The sequence below is a fragment of the Schistocerca nitens genome, chromosome 9, assembly GCF_023898315.1.
Source record: "Schistocerca nitens isolate TAMUIC-IGC-003100 chromosome 9, iqSchNite1.1, whole genome shotgun sequence".
Classification (NCBI taxonomy): Eukaryota; Metazoa; Arthropoda; class Insecta; order Orthoptera; family Acrididae; genus Schistocerca; species Schistocerca nitens.
This window is the reverse complement of record NC_064622.1, coordinates 467,218,933-467,241,201: the sequence shown is the minus strand read 5'-3', so window position 1 is coordinate 467,241,201 and position 22,269 is coordinate 467,218,933. Positions and strand designations below refer to the sequence as shown.

Sequence of the window (22,269 nt, the reverse complement as noted above, 5' to 3'; positions counted from 1 at the left end):
TCCCGCCTATCACCCATCAAATCACTAAACACGCCCACCTCTGCTTAACTTCATTAATCGAAAGGGAGCCGGCCGTTGACGACAACTGAGTGAAACGTTCAGACTTGTAGCTCGATGTGCAGGTAATTTTGGAATCTGCCTGGCAGAGTCTCGCAGAAGACTGCATTTCCTGTTAGCGAAGAAAATGGAATGGCCTGTGGAGGGATCGAACCCATGACCGTGTTACTAGCACGACGCTATAGCCCACTGAGCTAACGGGCCACGCAACACTGTCGCATCAGCAGTCCAAAACCGCAAAACCATCTCCTCTTCCTTCAAAGCGGCCCCGCCATTCACGTGAGCATGTATCTCTTTTTCTTGACTTTCTCTCAACTTATACTTGGAACCCAGAGCAGCAACACCACGAAGACGAAAAACGGCCGTGACAGGTTTTCTCATCCCAGCCCAGAAAATTCACATTCCGGTACCGGGAATCGAAGCCGGGCCTCCTGGGTGAAAGCCAGGTATCCTAGCCACTAGACCATACCGGACATACCTCAAGTATCCACTACGTGTGTATGCGTCGAGAAATACTTCTCCTCCACGCAACTTCACGGCCGAATCTGGCGCCAACGCTGAACTCTGTCCGCCGCCACGATCCCGCTTACTCACTCCCAAAGCGGCCAAGTCATACTACACAAACATCGCTTTCAGTCTCGAGTGCAACTAGCAAAACTGTAATTAGTAATAACTGGAAACAAACACTCTCACGTTGACGCAAAGAAGCCTAGGTGGTAATAAACGGCAAATACGGCCTTACCTCGCAAAAGCTATGCTGTGCGTTTCACCGTCGTGGAGAGAAAATGAGATGGCTGAGGTGAGGATCGAACGTACGCCCTTAAGAAGAGGCCACGCGCTGCCCACTGCGCCAGGGAGGCACACAGGAATACTCGCCACCGCCAGCCTCACTAAGTAGTTCTAATTTCAGAATTCTTTTCCTACCATGCCGAACACGAAACGGTGGACTTCTCAGCGGAAGTCAATCCTGCGTCTAGTTACGGTGCCTCGCCCTGGAAGCAGCGTGGCTAAGCGTTCGGATGTGCTGGCGGGCAGGGCGCCTGCAGCAGATTCGCTTCGGCCTCTGGTGGCAGCAGGGGCGGCAACGGATCACGACACAGGAAGCCTGCAGCGCAGTGCGGTGGTGGTGTAACGGTCAGCATGGTTGCTTCCCAAGCAGTTGATCCGGGTTCGATTCCCGGCCACCGCAGGAGCATTTTCATTTTTGCGTAGCGCAATAGTGTGTGTTCAACACTATGCGATCCTCGAAATTGCCAAGTGTCGCGCACCAAGTAATATCTGCTCGTCTCTCGCCTCGTTCCAGCTACGTGGGCGGGTCCTTCAGTTGATTTCACTTCATCGTGTGTCGACTTGGCCCGACTGCCGCTCGCTGCCGCTCGGCAGTGGGGCCGATATGACAGGCGAAGTACGACAATCGGCTGCGAGAAATAAGGTAATCAAGAGTACCTTTCCTTTTCAATACGAAAAGCTAAATTTTCATTTACAAATTTCGGAAATCTCACCGCTTCGCTACGGTGTTATCTACGATATTTGAGAAATTATCTGTGGATTCGTACGGTTGTGTTATTGCCAAAGTCGTTCTGGCACTTAACTTTCGCTCTTTTTGCAAACAACCTCTTTAAATTTTGGATCATATGATCGTTAACGTAATTTAAATTGCTGAGGGAGGCACCATAGCACAACAACACTGTAACACAAAAGGGGGAGGGTGGGGGTGAAAGTGGAAAGGTCCAATAGCACGCAGAGTTCCCGCCTATCACCCATCAAATCACTAACCACGCCCACCTCTGCTTAACTTCATTAATCGAAAGGGAGCCGGCCGTTGACGACAACTGAGTGAAACGTTCAGACTTGTAGCTCGATGTGCAGGTAATTTTGGAATCTGCCTGGCAGAGTCTCGCAGAAGACTGCATTTCCTGTTAGCGAAGAAAATGGAATGGCCTGTGGAGGGATCGAACCCATGACCGTGTTACTAGCACGACGCTATAGCCCACTGAGCTAACGGGCCACGCAACACTGTCGCATCAGCAGTCCAAAACCGCAAAACCATCTCCTCTTCCTTCAAAGCGGCCCCGCCATTCACGTGAGCTGGAATCTCTTTTTCTTGACTTTCTCTCAACTTATACTTGGAACCCAGAGCAGCAACACCACGAAGACGAAAAACGGCCGTGACAGGTTTTCTCATCCCAGCCCAGAAAATTCACATTCCGGTACCGGGAACCGAAGCCGGGCCTCCTGGGTGAAAGCCAGGTATCCTAGCCACTAGACCATACCGGACATACCTCAAGTATCCACTACGTGTGTATGCGTCGAGAAATACTTCTCCTCCACGCAACTTCACGGCCGAATCTGGCGCCAACGCTGAACTCTGTCCGCCGCCACGATCCCGCTTACTCACTCCCAAAGCGCCCAAGTCATACTACACAAACATCGCTTTCAGTCTCGAGTGCAACTAGCAAAACTGTAATTAGTAATAACTGGAAACAAACACTCTCACGTTGACGCAAAGAAGCCTAGGTGGTAATAAACGGCAAATACGGCCTTACCTCGCAAAAGCTATGCTGTGCGTTTCACCGTCGTGGAGAGAAAATGAGATGGCTGAGGTGAGGATCGAACGTACGCCCTTAAGAAGAGGCCACGCGCTGCCCACTGCGCCAGGGAGGCACACAGGAATACTCGCCACCGCCAGCCTCACTAAGTAGTTCTAATTTCAGAATTCTTTTCCCACCATGCCGAACACGAAACGGTGGACTTCTCAGCGGAAGTCAATCCTGCGTCTAGTTACGGTGCCTCGCCCTGGAAGCAGCGTGGCAAAGCGTTCGGATGTGCTGGCGGGCAGGGCGCCTGCAGCAGATTCGCTTCGGCCTCTGGTGGCAGCAGGGGCGGCAACGGATCACGACACAGGAAGCCTGCAGCGCAGTGCAGTGGTGGTGTAACAGTCAGCATGGTTGCTTCCCAAGCAGTTGATCCGGGTTCGATTCCCGGCCACCGCAGGAGCATTGTCATTTTTGCGTAGCGCAATAGTGTGTGTTCAACACCATGCGATCCTCGAAATTGCCAAGTGTCGCGCACCAAGTAATATCTGCTCGTCTCTCGCCTCGTTCCAGCTACGTGGGCGGGTCCTTCAGTTGATTTCACTTCATCGTGTGTCGACTTGGCCCGACTGCCGCTCGCTGCCGCTCGGCAGTGGGGCCGATATGACAGGCGAAGTACGACAATCGGCTGCGAGAAATAAGGTAATCAAGAGTACCTTTCCTTTTCAATACGAAAAGCTAAATTTTCATTTACAAATTTCGGAAATCTCACTGCTTCGCTACGGTGTTATCTACGATATTTGAGAAATTATCTGTGGATTCGTACGGTTGTGTTATTGCCAAAGTCGTTCTGGCACTTAACTTTCGCTCTTTTTGCAAACAACCTCTTTAAATTTTGGATCATATGTTCGTTAACGTAATTTAAATTGCTGAGGGAGGCACCATAGCACAACAACACTGTAACACGAAAGGGGGAGGGTGGGGGTGAAAGTGGAAAGGTCCAATAGCACGCAGAGTTCCCGCCTATCACCCATCAAATCACTAACCACGCCCACCTCTGCTTAACTTCATTAATCGAAAGGGAGCCGGCCGTTGACGACAACTGAGTGAAACGTTCAGACTTGTAGCTCGATGTGCAGGTAATTTTGGAATCTGCCTGGCAGAGTCTCGCAGAAGACTGCATTTCCTGTTAGCGAAGAAAATGGAATGGCCTGTGGAGGGATCGAACCCATGACCGTGTTACTAGCACGACGCTATAGCCCACTGAGCTAACGGGCCACGCAACACTGTCGCATCAGCAGTCCAAAACCGCAAAACCATCTCCTCTTCCTTCAAAGCGGCCCCGCCATTCACGTGAGCATGTATCTCTTTTTCTTGACTTTCTCTCAACTTATACTTGGAACCCAGAGCAGCAACACCACGAAGACGAAAAACGGCCGTGACAGGTTTTCTCATCCCAGCCCAGAAAATTCACATTCCGGTACCGGGAATCGAAGCCGGGCCTCCTGGGTGAAAGCCAGGTATCCTAGCCACTAGACCATACCGGACATACCTCAAGTATCCACTACGTGTGTATGCGTCGAGAAATACTTCTCCTCCACGCAACTTCACGGCCGAATCTGGCGCCAACGCTGAACTCTGTCCGCCGCCACGATCCCGCTTACTCACTCCCAAAGCGCCCAAGTCATACTACACAAACATCGCTTTCAGTCTCGAGTGCAACTAGCAACACTGTAATTAGTAATAACTGGAAACAAACACTCTCACGTTGACGCAAAGAAGCCTAGGTGGTAATAAACGGCAAATACGGCCTTACCTCGCAAAAGCTATGCTGTGCGTTTCACCGTCGTGGAGAGAAAATGAGATGGCTGAGGTGAGGATCGAACGTACGCCCTTAAGAAGAGGCCACGCGCTGCCCACTGCGCCAGGGAGGCACACAGGAATACTCGCCACCGCCAGCCTCACTAAGTAGTTCTAATTTCAGAATTCTTTTCCCACCATAGTAGAAGGATTTTGTACGTTCCGTTCCACTCAACAAATCTTATAAAAAAATTAAAAATTACTCATTAACATATTGAATTTTTTATTTTCTATAAGATTGGTGTAATATTCCAGAACATGAAAAATGCATCTACCATCCCTTTCACCTAATAAGATAGTTTTATAATATAATAGAATATATTAATATAAATAACATAATCGTAAATATAATAAAAATCACTTATTTTACATACAATGTAAGATATTAAAAGCTTAATATAACGAAGCTATTCTCTACCCAAGATCTTCCTAATTCTTTCTTTTTGAGCAGGCATAAAATTGTTGTGAGTTGTTGTTTAAAATGTTTATTGAATGAAGACCCATTACTCTTCTCCCACATTCACTTTTATTTTCTGACGTTCTTACCAGTATTCTTTACATACATAGCAACGTGTACCTGTTTGATATTTATCTTTATAAAATTCGACAGTAGTTTTTTTAATCATACATTCACTACACTGTCTTAATTGTGGCTTGGCACAGTCTAAAGTCTGCTTTAGCTGACACGTAGTGTTGTCCATTTAAACAAAATAATGAGAAAAGTAAATTTTACATTGTGAACATAAATAAATTAGTTAACAGAAGTAAATTATATTAAAATTTTTATTGATTTTGAAAAGGTGCAAAACATCCAACACATTGTCCTACACACATTTTCTGTATTTTGTACTTCTCTACTGTTACGTACACAGCCCTACACTACACTAAGTTCTGAAGTAACAGAACCGCTTCTTTTGTTCGGGATTCTATCAAGTAAATAAGTGAGAGAGTTGGATACTTTAGCCAAATGGTTAGCACTCAAATACATTATAATGACCTTTGACATGCGCACTCTCATTGGTCAATGTTTGTGTGAAGGTTTTTGCTGAAGTAAAGGAGCTTGAAGAATGTATATATAGTTGGAGTTCTACTAACAAAGTATCTTCTAAAAATCAACGTGTTTTTCAATTTCTTTCAGGATCAAATTCATTAGTTTCTTAACATTATTCCATTTTAAAATTGGAGAACAAGCGTGAACAATTGATGAATGCGATTTTGAACGACAAAATTATAAACAAAACTAGAGGAAATTACATCTAAAGTAATGTACGTTTCCACATTAAAGTAAATGGAACTTACTTCGATGCTATCTGTTAACAGAAGTTAGAATCCAGTTAGAGAGACATCTGCAAGCATTAGTCTGAACTAAGTACAGTTAGATACATATAAAATTAAGTACAGTTTCATACATGCAAAATGTATCTACCATGACTCAGCACTTTTGGACTATGAAAATTCGTTTTTACTATAAATTTATTTTTAGAGATATTGGAATCTGATTGCATTTTTGATTAGGCCCTTTTCCCCAAAAAGTTTGATACGTGCAATACAATGAAGTAAGTCCGGTTGCATAACTCACAGGGCCAAGGGGCAAACAACTTTTTGTTAATTCCTCAGTCAATAATCTACATCAAAAGAGCTATCTAGAAAAAATGTGATAAAATAAATCGGAAATCATTTATTAAGTAAGATACAAAAATTTTCAGTTTTTATTTTTTCTATCTTTCTTAAAATGTTTCAGAAATGTATATAAGCAAGAAGTTAACCCTTTTATAATTTTTTAAGTTTCTCATTCATTTATATAGAAGCAAATGTTAATAATTAAAAATTTTCAGTAAGTAATCTATGTTGTGCATCATATGTAAGATTCTTTTTACCATACATAATTACGTAAGCAAGTGTATCATTTGGAATTTCATCATTGAAAGTTGCATAAACTTTCATAGTAGTTTTCTTAGTGGCTACAACATTCTTTCTGCGTGTCATATTGATTACATAAATTGGATAATTATTTATAAAACTAAATGGACTAACATCAATATCCGATTTTAGTAAAGTAATTCTTTTAAAATCAAGAAATGCATCATATGCTTTCAGAAAATTGTTTGGCGGATTAATATTCGACATTTGTTGAGGAAAAACTTCATTTCATCATTTTTTAAATACATATTCCGTAATTTGTCATGATCAAATAATGACAAATCAACTAATTGATTATTTTTACGATTTGTTTGAAATGTAACAAATACGAAGTATGGCATATCAAATCCCGTAGAGTTATAGTAATTTGTAATATCTAGTTCAAAACTGTTTTTACCAGATAATCCGGCAACTTCTTGTGTTTGAAGTCCATAAAAGGAAATAGGAATTTTCGGATTCTTAAGAATAATTTCACATAGTTCAAGTTCATATTTTGGTTCATATTTAACAACTGGTACAATAATTTCCATAGATTCTATAACTATTTTCTCTTCTTTAGGAAGTGTGTCTTATTTCAATTCGAGCATCATTTTTATCAGACCAATGTAAAATTGTGTCTCCAGAAGATGAACTACATGTAAAATTTACTGTTAAATCCCCTTCCCACATAATTTCTTTATACTCTTTAAAAAATCCACTAAGTAATGATAGTGGATAAAGAACTTCATTTCTTTCACTATTTATTTTTCCTGCATTAATTATGTCCTAAACTTATTTTGTCAGTAACAGATGAAGTTAGATGAAGTAAAACAGATGAAGAAATAAAAGGATGTTCAATTCTAGATAAAATGTTTTTTCCTTTATCATTATAAAATCAAACAGTTTTGCTACATAATTATCCATTAATTTATTTGTTTGATTTTCCATCATAAGTTGGATAATCAGTGCCATCATTTCCAATAGTACTAAAATTCATGTACAGTTGTGCATGATTTGGATGAAGCCAACCATCACCAATATTTATTTCAATTCCTTTATCTTTGTTAGGAACATTTAAATTATTTTTGGTTTTCTCATTCACAGGGAATGAATGGAATTGATAACATTCAATTTTATTCATGACACAGTCTAAGATTGTTTTAGCAGTTATTTCATCATCATCATCATCAGCCAATTCAATCATTAGATGTGGCCTCTTCGAGTTGTCGATTCAGGTAGGCTTTCATAAGTCTTCTCCAAGTGGGATGGTCTTGGGCAGTTATCTGCCAGGTGATACCAGCGATCTTCTTGATGTCTTTGTCCCATTTGATTGGTGGTCTTCCTCTAGGCCTCCGGTGCTCTCTCGGACTCCACTCCCGTACTAGCTTCGGCCATCTGTTGTCTTTATTTATTTGTCTGTTATTAAGGAAAAAAAATTATTAGCAGTAGCAAAGCAGACTTCAGTCTATGACTAAGATATTTCTAAAACAACTGTTACAGTAGCACCATTAAAGTCAACTAAATTATCATTTTCATCAGTTGTAGTAACTTTTAAATGTTGAATAGTATTAAAAATAGGAACATTTACAGGATATTTTGGTTCATAAATTATTTGCCCATCAACTTGTGCATTATGTTTAAATGGATCAAAAATATTAATTTCTTTATGAAAATGATCATTATGTTTTACATACATTCCATCAGCAAGATTAAAATTTATATTTATTAATTCAAAAGCAATAATTTTAGGAACATCTTTAGCTATGGCTTTTTCATTATGGAAAATAATTTGATTGCTAAAACCAAGTATATTTCCGATACTATCTGCTACATCCATATACAATTTTAAATCACTTTCAATAACAATTCTATTTAAAATTTCATCTGCCTTAATATGTATATTAGGTTTTTTTGAATGAATAAATTTCCTAAATTTTTAAAACTATGTTGACCTATAGGAATTTGTATCGTTTCTCCATCACAATAAAGTTTATTATTTTTTGTTGTAATATTTGGCATTAAAAAAGTAGAATAAAAACCAACTAGTGAAACATTAGTATATTATCACTTTTTCTAAGTATTGAAGATTTATCACTAAGTTGAAATAGGCGACAGCAACACTGTCTTTAGACTGCATCAATCTACTCATTTACTACTGAAAAAAATTATTAAATAAACGAAAAAAACAGTTTGGGAACCTGAAGTAAGAATTCCAGAATATAAGTTGAAAAACAAACATGGTAAACTTTTACCAAATTCTATTAGATATGTGATAATTGGACCAAGTGGTTGTGGAAAAACAACATTAATGATTGATAATTATATTTTAGCTCCAGGATGTTTAAATTGGAATAAATTTAAACATTTATACATTTATTCAAAAAGTTTATTTCAGCCATAGTATCAATTCTAGAAAATCAAGATATTCTAAGACAATATTTTACTAGAGGCAGATGCAAAGGTTTAGATTGCTTTTATTCAGCTCAAACTTATTCGTAAATACCTAAACAGTTAGTTAGACAATTTAAATATTTTAAATACCTTTAGACAAGATGATACAAATGTAAATCATATGTATCATGGATTTGTTGATATTTTTAAAGAAATGAGTAGTAAATAATGGAGTGATGAGTTTGGATTTTTCACAATAGACATGACTAGAAAACCAAATGAAGTTAAGTTTAGAAATAAAACACAACATTTTATAAATCTTTAATTATTTTTATCTATAATAAATGGCCACTTTAAAAAATGATATCATATATCTATTAGACCATGATGATGGGGTTTTACCTGAACATATAAATGAATTTAAAGAAGCTGTTGATTACTTTAAAAAAATACGAAAAATCACAAAAAGTAGAATCAATTTATGGTCAACATTATACAAATTGTTCATGGTCTAAGGATAATGTACATGTGGACCAGACACTTGTGGTTGTTGTTATTATGATAAATGTATAAGTAAAATGCGTTACCTCATTAATTTTTAATAACATAAACATGAAATAAACATAAACGTTAAACAAAAACATAAACATAGAAATAAACATAAATGTTAAACATTAAACATAAATGTAAACAAAATAAAGACTGCTGAAGATTTAAAAGAACAATTTATGCTTTGGAAAAGCAACCAAGAACAGAATATGAAAACTATAAAAAGGACGATCAACCAGTTGTTGTTGCAATTGAACAAGTTAAACAAGGAATCTTAGGATTAGGTGATAATGTTTTAAAATCAATTGAAGAAAATAGAGAAGTTGAAAAACAAAAGATTCCATACTGTCATCATATAGAAGATTTTGGAGATTCATCACCAATTAAACTATTAAAAGATTGGTCTGATGATATTCCTGGAAAATTTGATTATACATTAAGTGAATCAGAAATTCAAGATGTATTAAATAAATACAAAGAAGAAAAAGAATCAAGTAGTCATCAAAATGTGAGTGACAGAATGTTACAGTCCATTAATCACAGTGAAAATTAAATTTTTGGTTTAAAACCTGTTGGCATGTTTAAGTATGTTGGTAATTTACCTGTTGAATTCAGTGGAGATAAATAAAAAATTGGGGAGAAAACATATGATGGTACAGATGAATTAATGAGAACTACTAACTGAAAAACAAATTACTATAGATGATGTGAATGACAAGTTTAATTCTGTTGTTTTATCAAATTATGCAGATACATTATATAATTCTGGAGCTTTATATTCTGATAATAATCCAAATAAAATAAGATCAAGTAAAGGTAATAAATGTAACTACTTAATAAAAGAAATTGTTGATTATTTTCCAAACTAAAGAAGACAAACTATAGATTCTTCAGATTTCAATTCTCCGTAACGAAAAGGTAAAGGTTTAATTTAAAAAAATGCGGATAAATCAATTGAATATGTTTGGATGAATGATGTGAGACAATTAATTGATAGATTAGCAGTTATTAGCTGGAAATAAAAATTATCGTAATGAAAAAGTTGGTAATGCACAAATTTAAATAAATTTAGTGATTTTATAAATGATAATCCAAAAGGAATTCCATATTTAATTAGATTTTTGAATAATCTTCCACATACATTTTGGAAAAGTGATAAATATAGAAAAGGATTAGTAAATACTTTAATTAACAAATTGCCATTTGAAATGCATCTCCCTGGTTATCCATTTTGTGGTCCAGGGACGAAATTAGAAGAAAGATTAGTTAAAGGTGATAAAGTTATAAATCTGTTAGATGAGGCTTGTAAAAAACATGATATTGCTTATAGAGATAATAAAGATTTGGAAAAAAGATATATAGCTGATAAAGAACTTCAATTAGCTGCAAAAGAATGTATGCAAATGATGCTTCGTTTGGTGTAAAAGTTGCAGCAACAGCATTTAGAGGAATAATGTATGGAAAACGAAAATTAGGGATGGGAATTAATGTTGATGAAAATGGTTAGGGATTATACAGTTAAAAAATCTTTATTAAATTTTTGACTATATAAATGAATAACGTTATAATTGATTATACTTTGCTACCTAGTGGCAAAACAGAACCAAAGTCAATTACATTATAGTTAAATAATGACCAATTAAATACAATTGGGCCATTTTTAACAGATGTTCTAAAAGAAAGAAAGAAAAGAAAGTTGGAGGAAATTTATTTATTACATTACGTCTTCCCATTGTTAGAAAATTATTGAATACTTAACAAAAAAAGAAAGATGGTCATGCATTAATACAACATGAAGGAGGATTTCTACCATCATTATTAGCTGCATTACCATATTTAGCAACAATAGGTTCTTTAGCTGATTGATCTGCAGCAATTGCAAATGCAGTTATAAACAAAAAGAAAGCTGATAAGGAATTAGAAGAACAATAAGTAGGAACAGGAATAAAGAAAACAAAAAAAAATATAAAAAAGTAATTAATAAATATCCTAATACATTAAGTAATTTTGATATAGAGGAACTTACTAAACAATTAAAAATTAAACACTTTTGTGGTGTATATACGATTGATGAATTATCAAATAAGCCATTTAAAATTGAATGTGGTATAGTAAATTTAGATACATCTGATAATCCTGGATCTCATTGGATTGGTTATTATAAAAATGAAGATAAAAAAGTTGTTTCTGATTCATTTGGCGGTAATATACCAAATTAATCAGTTGACTATTTAGGAAAAAGCGAATTATATTACAATAGAGAAAGTATACAAAATTTTAATGAAGTAATATGTGGTCATTTATGTTATTTCGTTTTAAAATTATGTGATAATTATATTTTTAATGATACTTTAGGTTTAATAAATTGACATTTTTGGAAATAAGATCAAATTGGATGAGGAATCATTATACGATTAGGATCATTGGAATCAAAAATTAAAAATGTTTAGAACGAAAAATAGATAATTTAATCAAACAATTCCAGAAAGACTTATGAGGCATTTTTAAAATAAGTAAAACTTTTATTGATTTTAAAGCTAGACGAATAGTAGATATAAAAGATCCAGTAAATTGCTATGATGCAGTTACTCAACAATACTTAGAAAAGGGATATGTTACAAAACGTGAATATACAATCATTGTAACACAATTCAGTAACTATATCAATAAAAGTGATGTATCAAATTATTTTACAAAGAGGAGATTGAAGAAGCACATTCAGATTACTTTTCAAAAGCAGATTTAACATCATATCTAAGTCAAATAAATGATCTTCAAAAAAGAATGTATGATAAAAAATTAAATGAATTTACTTTTATGGTTAGAAATGAAATACTAAACATAAATTTGAGTATGATGTAAATTTAAGAAAATTCTTATATCTGGATACAGTTTTGATGGTGAAGTGTATCCTGTTAATTTTACAGTAAACCTAAAAAGATCCAATAATAAGATACAAAATATATATACTGATCAACTCGATAATGAACATGAAATGAAATGGAAAGATGAATTGCATATATCTCTAAATGAAACAATAAAAACTGTTCCTGTAGAGCCAAAAGTATTTTTATTTGGGGAATTGCTACTTGAATCAAACGATGACGATGGAATGGAACAATTATAAAATCTCTTATTAAATTTTTTTTCTATATAAATGGAAAATCATAATTCGCATTTAGTTCTTGAAGAAAATCATATTCATTGTTTGAAGTGTAAAAAGTTTACAGAAAAACATAATCCACATAGAGTAACAACTAAAAATGAAAGACAAAGATTTGAAGGTCTTTGTACAATACGTAAAAATAAAAAGAGTAAATTTGTAAAAAAAATGTAAGTGCTGGTGAAGGTCTAAATAATAATATTCATGAAGAAATAATTAATGAATTACTTAAACCAATGAGAAAGAATTTTAAAAGAAGAAAAGTTGTTTCTTTTAGTATAGATGATTTATGGCAAGCTGATTTAGTTGAAATGGATTCTGGTAATTTAAAAGGAATTTCTAAAATAAACAAAGGATATAAATATTTATTGACTGTTACTGATGTCTTTTCGAAATTTGCTTTGTCTGTTCCTATTAAAGATAAAACAAGCAAGAATGTAGTTGATGCTTTTCAAAAAATGTTTATAGATAGATAGCCAAATAATTTACAAACAGATAATGGCAAAGAATTCTGTAACAAAGAACTCAAAGAATAATTAAAGAAATATAACATTAATCATTATTGTAATTATTCAGAAGAAATTTGCTTTACAAGGAAATTATAAATGGATCGATCTTGTTAAAGATCTAATTGATAAATATAATACAAAACATTCTACAATAAAAATGAAACCAATAGAAGTAAATGAAACAAATTTGAAAAAACTAATATTGTCTCTAGTCGCAGACTAAGGTCTGCTTCAGCTGACGCTAATGAAGCTGGCACCAAATTTAAAAAAGATGATAAAGTGAGAATTAGTAAACTTAAACGCCCTTTTGAAAAAGGATATACAGCTAATTGGTCAACAGAAATATTTGTAATTGAAAATGTTATTCACTCTAATCCAGTTACATATAAAGTAAAAGATTTAAAAGGAAATTTTTATGAACAAGAACTACAGAAAACGAAATGTCCAAATGTATACTTAGTTGAAAAAGTTTTAAGATGGAGAGGACATACAGCTTATGTTAAATGGTTAGGTTTTGATAATTCGCATAACAGTTGGGTAAATAAAGATAAAGTTATTTTATAAAAGTTTAGTTTGATGCTAAGATACTAATTATATCATTAGTCAATTATTCTTGTATATAGTTATTCAAAATATTGAAATAGTTCAGATGCCAGACAATACTTAAATTTTCTTTCATTCGCTGATACAGATTTATTGATTTAGGATTATAGTTCAATCTTAACATTTCTTCACAATTTGGATGTCTATCTTTGATTTTATGTAGTTGTTTCTGCAAATTTTGTTGATGTGTTCTAATGACATAATAGTTACAATTACATTTATCATCAAATAATTTCTAAATTACAAAAGCTGGTATTAAATTTTTATTGATTGTTTGAGGAACAACATGACGTAATAGTGTATCTATTTCTTTGTTTCTTGTGTTTATTACATCAAAAGCTATATTAACTGTTTCTCTTAAATTTTCCATTTGTTTTTATCCAATATACGTATTTAATGTAGAGATTCAATTTGATATTTATAAGCATCAATCATCTCGTTTCTTATCTTATATTCATGATGTTTTCTAATTGATGGAAAAACATCATAATCCCAATCTTGAAAATCTTCTGCAAAAGGCGTTTTGGATTTCATAACTAAAGAATAAAGACCTGGTTAATTGATAAATTTTGTTGAATTTTGAATATATTTAGGTAGCAGTGAAATAACGCTACGAAAATTTTCATATGTTTTACAGTATTTTTGTTTAACATGATTTTTTAATTGCATGTCTAGGTCGATTATATCCTAAAAGATTTGCAACTTGATTTGCATAAAACCATGGATTATTTTCTTCATCAATAAGCATTAAAACTTCCTTATCGTTTTATGTAAGCTTGTTGTTGATGTCTACAATCGATTCCATTTAAGAGAAATATTTTTTAATAGTTCTGCGAAAAATAAACATTATGAAGTTTGTAGTGTGTAATTATGATATAATTAAATTAGGGAATTTTTAATTTTTTATAAATCTAATAAAACTTATCTCTTATAAATGGAGAACCAAAACGAAATACATACTAAACTAAATGAAACTTATGTAGTAATTGAGATATGTGAAAAATATATTGAATGTCCTATTTGTTTATGTGATGATAATAATCAATTTGTCGAAACAAATTGCAAACATATTTTTCATAAAGAATGTATTGATGAATGGTTAAAGGAAACAGAGAATTGTCCACTTTGTAGAACTAATATTAAAAATAAAGTACTAGAAAAATTTTAAATAATTGTTGCTAATGCTATGTTTGAGGCTCAAGATGGAGCTACTTATTATGGTGATTATGACGATGATGATTATTGGTGATGAATAGTTTTAATATAATTTATATGAATAATTTAAAATTAAAAAATTACTTTTTTACAATTCCAATAACATTTTTCTATATAAATGGAGCACTTTGAAGTGAAGATTGTTCCCCAAAAACTAAAATTTGTAAATATTGTAATACAGAGAAATAGATTGATAATTTCACTTTACAAAAATATACAAAAGATGGTTATAGAACTATATGTAGACCATGTTTAAATAAATATCATGATTAAAATTATAATAAATATCGAATTCCTTATGTATGTGGAAAAAGTGTTGCTAAGTATTATTTTAAAGAACATTTAAGACGAAATCCGAGTGAAGAACATAAGAAAATGGAAAATGAATCTACAATGAATAATGAAGAAGTTACAAGTGAAGAACAAAAGAAATGTAAAATCTGTCAGGAAACTAAAGATTGAAATTGTTTTTTCATAAATCCATCACATAAGGACAAACATAATAATAAATGTAAGAAATGTACTTTAGAATGTATTACGAATAAGAAAGCTTTAACTTTAAGTAATAATCCTTTATGATTAAATATCAATCCATCTATTAAATAGTAATTTTTTTAATAAAAATAATTTTTACAAATCTAAAGAATTTTTTGTATTAAATAGAAGAGCAAACTAATTGATTCTTAAATTAAATAATTAACTACTTGTTTAAGAACTAATTGATTGTTAAATTAAATAAAAACAAATTATTTAAAAATTAATTGGTTGTTAAACTAAATAATAAACTAATTCTCTTTTTGATTATTTATTAAATAATAATCCTCATCTATCTATTATATAATTATCATTTTATTTAAAAAAATATTTTTTACAAATCTTATAATTTTTTTGTAATAAAAAGAAGGGCAAAATTGAAAGTAACATTGGTGCTTAACTAGAACAACTTGCTAATCAACTACAACTATTTCCTGTTGTAAGATTTCGTGAATTTTGTAATTTAAATAATTTACGAGGATATTCAAATTTACGTAAAGCTGATTTAATTACATTTATTATTAATAATCGTTCAATTATTATTAGTAATCATCCAAATATTGTTGGAAATAATACAAGCGAAAATAATACAAATGTTGTTCAAAATGATAATAAATATAAAGTAAGTGAAAATTATATAACTGAAGTAAGTAAAAATTATAAAGATATTGTTAATGTTTATATACGTGAACACAGTTCTATGACTGCGACAGCTGTCACTGACAAAGTAAGTGATAATCAAATATTGTTAAAAATAATAAAGCTGAACCTAGTGAAAATCTTCAAGATTTTTAAGATTGTTGTAGACTATTTAAAATTACATCTTGGTGTAAAGATAACTAATTTATGTTGTGAATATAAACTACAAATAGCTGAAACAAATGAAAAAGTTCCACAATTTGGACAACAAGCACCAAACTATACTATTTTAACAGAAAAAGATTTTAATAAAAAATTTAAATATAATAAAAGAAGTATTTTAGAGAATATATCTAATTTTCAAGCACACGGATCTGGATGGCCGTTAAATAGAATAAATGGCTTACAATTATCAATTAACAAATATGTTCCACTAAGAGGATCATCTTGTATTACTAGATCATCATCATCATTTAAGACTGATTATGCCTTTCAGCATTCAGTCTGGAGCATAGCCCCCTTATAAAATTCCTCCAGGATCCCCTATTCAGTGCTAACATTGGTGCCTCTTCTGATCTTAAACCTATTACTTCAAAATCATTCTTAACCAAATCCAGGTACCTTCTCCTTGGTCTACCCCGACTCCTCCTACCCTCTACTGCTGAACCTGTGAGTCTCTTGGTTAACCTTGCTTCTCCCATTCGTGTAACATGACCCCACCATCTAAGCCTGTTCGCCCTGACTGCTACATCTAGTGTGTTCATTCCCAGTTTTTCTTTGATTTCCTCATTGTGGACACCCTCCTGCCATGTTCCCATCTACTAGTACCTGCAATCATCCTAGCTACTTTCATATCCGTAACCTCAACCTTATTGGTAAGGTAACCTGAATCCACCCAGCTTTCGCTCCCATACAACAAAGTTGGTCGAAAGATTGAACGGTGCACTGATAACTTCGTCTTGGTACTGACTTCCTTCTTACAGAAGAGTAGATCGTAGTTGAGCGCTCATTGCATTAGCTTTGTTACACCTCGCTCCCAGTTCTTTCACTATGTTGCCATCCTGTGAGAATATGCATCCCAAGTACTTGAAACCGTCCACCTGTTGTAACTTTGTTCCTCCTAATTGCCACTCAATCCGTTTCTCTCTTTCCCACAGACATTACTTCCGTTTTGGAGATGCTAATCTGCATACCATAGTCCTTACATTTCTGATCTAGCTCTGAAATATTACTTTGCAAACTTTCAATCGAATCTGCCATCACAACTAAGTCGTCCGCTTATGCAAGACTGCTTATTTTGTGTTCACATATCTTAATCTCACCCAGCCAGTGTATTGTTTTCAACATATGATCCATAAATAATATGAACAACAGTGGAGACAGGTGGCAGCCTTGCATTACCCCTGTGACTGCTTAGAACCATGGACTTAATTCACCGTCAACTCTCACTGCTGCCTGACTATCTATGTAAAGACCTTTAATTGCTTGCAAACGTTTGCCTCCCATTCCATAATCACGTAGAACTGACAATAACTTCCTCCTAGGAACCCGGTCATATGCCTTTTCTAGATCTATAAAACAGATACAATTCCCTATTCCACTCGTAACACTTCTCCATTATTTGCCGTAAGCTTAAGATCTGGTCCTGACAACCTCTAAGAGGCCTAAACCCACACTGATTTTCATCCAATTTGTCCTCAACTAATACTAGCACTTTCCTTTCAACAATACCGGAGAAGATTTTACCTCCAACGCTGATCAAAGAGATGCCTCTGTAGTTATTACAATTTTTCTGTTTCCATGTTTAAAGATTCGTGTGGTTACTGCTTTTGTCCAGTCTGATGGAACCTGTCCCGACTCCCAGGCCATTTCAGTTATTCTGTGTAGCCATTTAAGACCTGACATTCCACTGTGTTTGATGAGTTCCGTCTTAATTTCATCCACCCCAGCTGCTTTATTGCACTGCAATCTATTGACCATTTTCTCCACTTCCTCAAATGTGATCCTATTTCCATCGTCATTCCTATCCCATTGTACCTCGAAATCTGAAACATTACTGATCGTATTTTCACCTACATTGAGCAACTCTTCAAAATATTCCCTCCATCTGCCCAAGGCATCAACTGGATTCACCAGTTTTCCTGACCTGTCCAAAATACTTTTCATTTCCTTCTTACCTCCCTTACACTCCAGAATGGTTTTCCAGCAGCTTGACCCAAAGTCTCCAACCTGTTTCCAAAGTCTTCCCAAGATTTCTTGTTGGATGCTGCAATTATCTGTTTGGCTTTGTTTCTTTCTTCAACATAACTTTCTCTGTCTACCTGAGTTCTAGTATGTAGCCATTTTTGATACGCCTTTTTCCTTTCATAGGCTGCCTTGACTGTGTCATTCCACCAAGCTGTTTGCTTCATCCTACCTTTACGCACTACTGTTCCAAGACATTCTTTGGCCACTTCTAGTATTATGTCCCTGTACCTTGTCCATTCCTTTTCCAGTGACTGCAATTGACTACATTCAACTAACTGGTACCTTTCAGAGATCACTTATGTACTTGTGTCTGATTTCCTTATCCTGAAGTTTCTCCACTCTTATCCTCCTACATATGGACCTGACCTCCTGCACTTTCGGCCTCACAATCCCAATTTCACTGCAGATTAAATAATGATCAGTGTCATCAAAGAATCCCGTGAATACACGTGTGTCCATCACAGCCTTCCTGAATTCCTGATCTGTTGTTATATAGTCAATGACAGATCTGTTTCCCCTGCCTTCCCAAGTATACCGGTGAATGTTCTTATGTTTAAAAAAGGAGTTTGTGATTACTAAGCCCATACTGGCACAGAAATCCAAGAGTTGTTTCCTGTTCCTGTTGGCCTCCATATCCTCTCCAAATTTACCCCTAACCTTTTCATACCCTTCTGTTCGATTTCCAATCCTGGCATTAAAATCACCCATGAGCAGAACACTGTCCTTGTCCTTTACTCTAACAACTACATCACTGAGTGCCTCATAAAAACTATCCATCTTATCTTGATCTGTCCCTTCACAATTCGAATATACTGACACAATTCTAATTTTCTTGCTAGACCCTGTCAAATCAATCCACATACGCCGTTCGTTTACATACCTTACTGCAACTACGCTGGGTTCCATTTCTTTCCTGATGTAAAGCCCTACACTCCATTGTGCTATTCCTGCTTTGACTCCTGACAGGTAGACCTTGTATTCTCCCACGTCCTCTTCTTTCTCACCCCTTACCCAAATGTCACTAACAGCTAAAACGTCGAGCCCCATCTTGCTTGCAGCCTCTGCCAGCTCCTTCCCAGAGTATCCCCCATTGATATTAATAGCTCCCCATCTCGTTACCATTCGTTTGCTGAGTCGTATCTTAGAAGTCTCTGGTTTGTGAATTAGAGGTTGGACTCCGTCACCTCCAAAGGTCTGAGGCATTTTGCTCTGATTGTTGCCAGCATCATATTTATTGTACCAGGGAAGCAGGTTGCTAGCCTTACTTGCCACGGGTCCCATTGAGTTTTGCCCATAATGGTTGAGGGACTAACCAGTGGATTTGGTAGTCTTGGCTGTCTGAGCACAAAGGTGACTACGACTCGGAACATGTACGAGATGCCCAGCCTTATTCCAACGTAACTGGTATCCAGACTGTCAGGACCACTTACTTGGCCACCCATACGTTGCCTGTGGTTCATGAACTAGGACATGATACCAGGAACCCACACCATGAATAAAAATAAGAAAACATGTGTTAATGTAAAAAATAATGATCAAAAGTGTATTCTGTGGTCTATAAAATCAACTTTATTTCCTGTAGATGATCATTCTGATAGAATAACAAAATATAAAAATGTTGGTCTTGATCTTGATAAAAAAACTTAAAAATATTGAATTTCCTGTACTAGTTGATCATATTCCAAAAACAGAAAAAACAATTCATTATTCATTAATGTTTATTCATTTGATGATGAAGATGAAAATTATCAAGTGTATCAATAAAAAGTAACAATCTAAAATGGAAAAACATGTAAATCAACTCTATTTCAAGAAAGATAATAATTCACATTATTGTCATATAAAAAATTTATTTAGACTTGCATCAAGTCAAATGACTAAACATACTGAAGTAAAATTGATTTGCATTTTATGTTTGCTACATTTTAATATTCAGGAAAAATTAAATAATAATATAACAAGCTGTTTAACTAATAAACCATTGACAGTTGATATGCCAGATCAAGGAGAACATGTATTTTTTTATTATCAATTTAAACAAAAGTTCCATTTGTTATTTATTCTGATTTTGAAAGTTTACTTTTAAAAATGGATAATTGTGAACCAAATCCAGAAACACCATACACAATGAAATATCAAAAACATGAACCAAGTGGATTTTGTTATTATATTAAATATAGATATGGAAATTATAAAGATCCAGTGTTTATAGAGGACCAAATTGTCATAAAAAATTTATAGAATGTATAAAACAAGAAGTTCAAGAAATTGTAAGAATTTATTCTGAAATTAAGGAAATTAAACCACTTACACTTGATGAATATAAATTGTTTCATAAATCTACAATTTGTACACTTCGTAAATGTCTTTACAAAAAAAGAATAAAAAAGTACATCATGATCATTTAACTGGAAAATATTTTTACCATTATATAATAATTGTACTTTAAAACTTAAACAACCTGATTTTGTACCTATTTATTTACATAATTTATCTGGTTTTGATTTTCATCTTTTTGTAATGGTTATGATGATAAAGAAATAGAACTAATACCAAATAAATATATTAGTTTTGGTAAACAGACAAAAAAATTAAAAATGAGATTTGTTGATACATTTAGATTTATGGCTTCTTCACTTGATAAACTTTGATAACACCTAAAGAAAAAACAAATAAAAAATATTAAAAAGTATGTTTCTCCTGAATTGTGCAACTTAGTAATTAGAAAAGGTGTTTATCTATATGATTACATTGATTCTTAGAACAAATTTGAAGAAAGAATTACCAACAAAAGAAATTTTATATTGAATTAAATGATTGTGACGTAAGTGATGATTATGAACATGCAAAACTAGTTTGGGAAACATTCAATATTAAAAATCATGGTCAATATTATGATTTATATCTTAAAACTAATGTATTATTGTTAAGTGATGTTTTTGAAAATTTTAGAGAAACATGTATAAATACATATAATTTAGATCCATCTTGGTATTTTACAGCACCAGGTTTATCTTGGGATGCAATGTTAAAAATTACTAATCGAACACTTTATTTTTTATATCACTATGATAAGCTTCTAATGGTTGAAAAAGGAATAACAGGAGGAATTTAACAATGTTCTAAAAGATAATTAAAAGCAAATAAATATTTAAAAGATTATAATAATAAAGAAATATCAAATTATATAATGTATCTAGATGCAAATAATTTATATAGTTATGCTATGAACCAATATTTACCATATGGCGGATTTAAATGGGATGAACCAAATACTTTTAATTCTACAAAAATAAGTGAAATGTCAAACAATAGTCAAGAGGGATATATATTTGAAGTAAATCTAGAATATCCAAAAGACTTACATGATATACATAGCTCCTAAATCAAAAGTTGTTCCAGGTACAAATGAGAGTAAATTAATAACTACTTTAGATAAATAAAAACATAATTATGTAGTACATTACAGAAATCTTAAACAATGTTTATCTTTAGGAACGAAACTTACAAAAATACATAAAGTGTTAAAATTTAAGCAATCTAAACACACAGTTAAGAAAAAAAGCTACAATGATTTTGAAAAAGATTTCTATAAATTAATGAATAATTCTGTATTTGGTAAAACAATGGAAAATATAAGAAATAGAGAAGATAATAAATTAGTTTAAGATAGTAAAGTATGTGATAAACTTGTAGCTAAGCCAAAGTTTAAACATGGGACTATATTTACTGAAAATCTAGCTGCTATTCATTTGAATAAAACAAAATAATATTTAAGAAACGTATTTATGTTGGATTAAGTATACTTGCTTTATCTAAGGAATTTATGTACGATTCTCACTACAGAGTTATGAAACCTAAATATGGAGAAAATATTGAATTATGTTATCAAGATACAGATAGGTATATTTACAATATTAAAACTGAAGATTACGATGAAGAAATGAAATCATTGATTGACTATTTTGGTACAAGTGATTATCCAACAGATAATTCTATAATATTCCACAAATCAACAAAAAAGTTTTGGTAAAATCAAAGATGAATGTAATAGAAAAATAATGGAAGA

At 33.5% G+C, this 22,269-nt stretch overlaps 4 non-coding genes across 4 annotated transcripts; 1 reads left to right on the top strand and 3 right to left on the bottom strand.

Annotated features, from left to right (window-relative positions):
- Window positions 1-458: 458 nt before the first annotated feature.
- Window positions 459-530, bottom strand: Trnae-uuc (transfer RNA glutamic acid (anticodon UUC)). The gene has a single exon. It is a non-coding gene; the product is annotated as a tRNA-Glu (tRNA).
- Window positions 531-1,174: 644 nt separating this feature from the next.
- Trnag-ccc (transfer RNA glycine (anticodon CCC)) lies at window positions 1,175-1,246 on the top strand. The gene has a single exon. It is a non-coding gene; the product is annotated as a tRNA-Gly (tRNA).
- A 1,016-nt stretch (window positions 1,247-2,262) lies between these two features.
- Trnae-uuc (transfer RNA glutamic acid (anticodon UUC)) lies at window positions 2,263-2,334 on the bottom strand. Its single transcript has one exon. It is a non-coding gene; the product is annotated as a tRNA-Glu (tRNA).
- Window positions 2,335-4,066: 1,732 nt separating this feature from the next.
- Trnae-uuc (transfer RNA glutamic acid (anticodon UUC)) lies at window positions 4,067-4,138 on the bottom strand. Its single transcript has one exon. It is a non-coding gene; the product is annotated as a tRNA-Glu (tRNA).
- Between the last annotated feature and the right edge of the window lie 18,131 nt (window positions 4,139-22,269).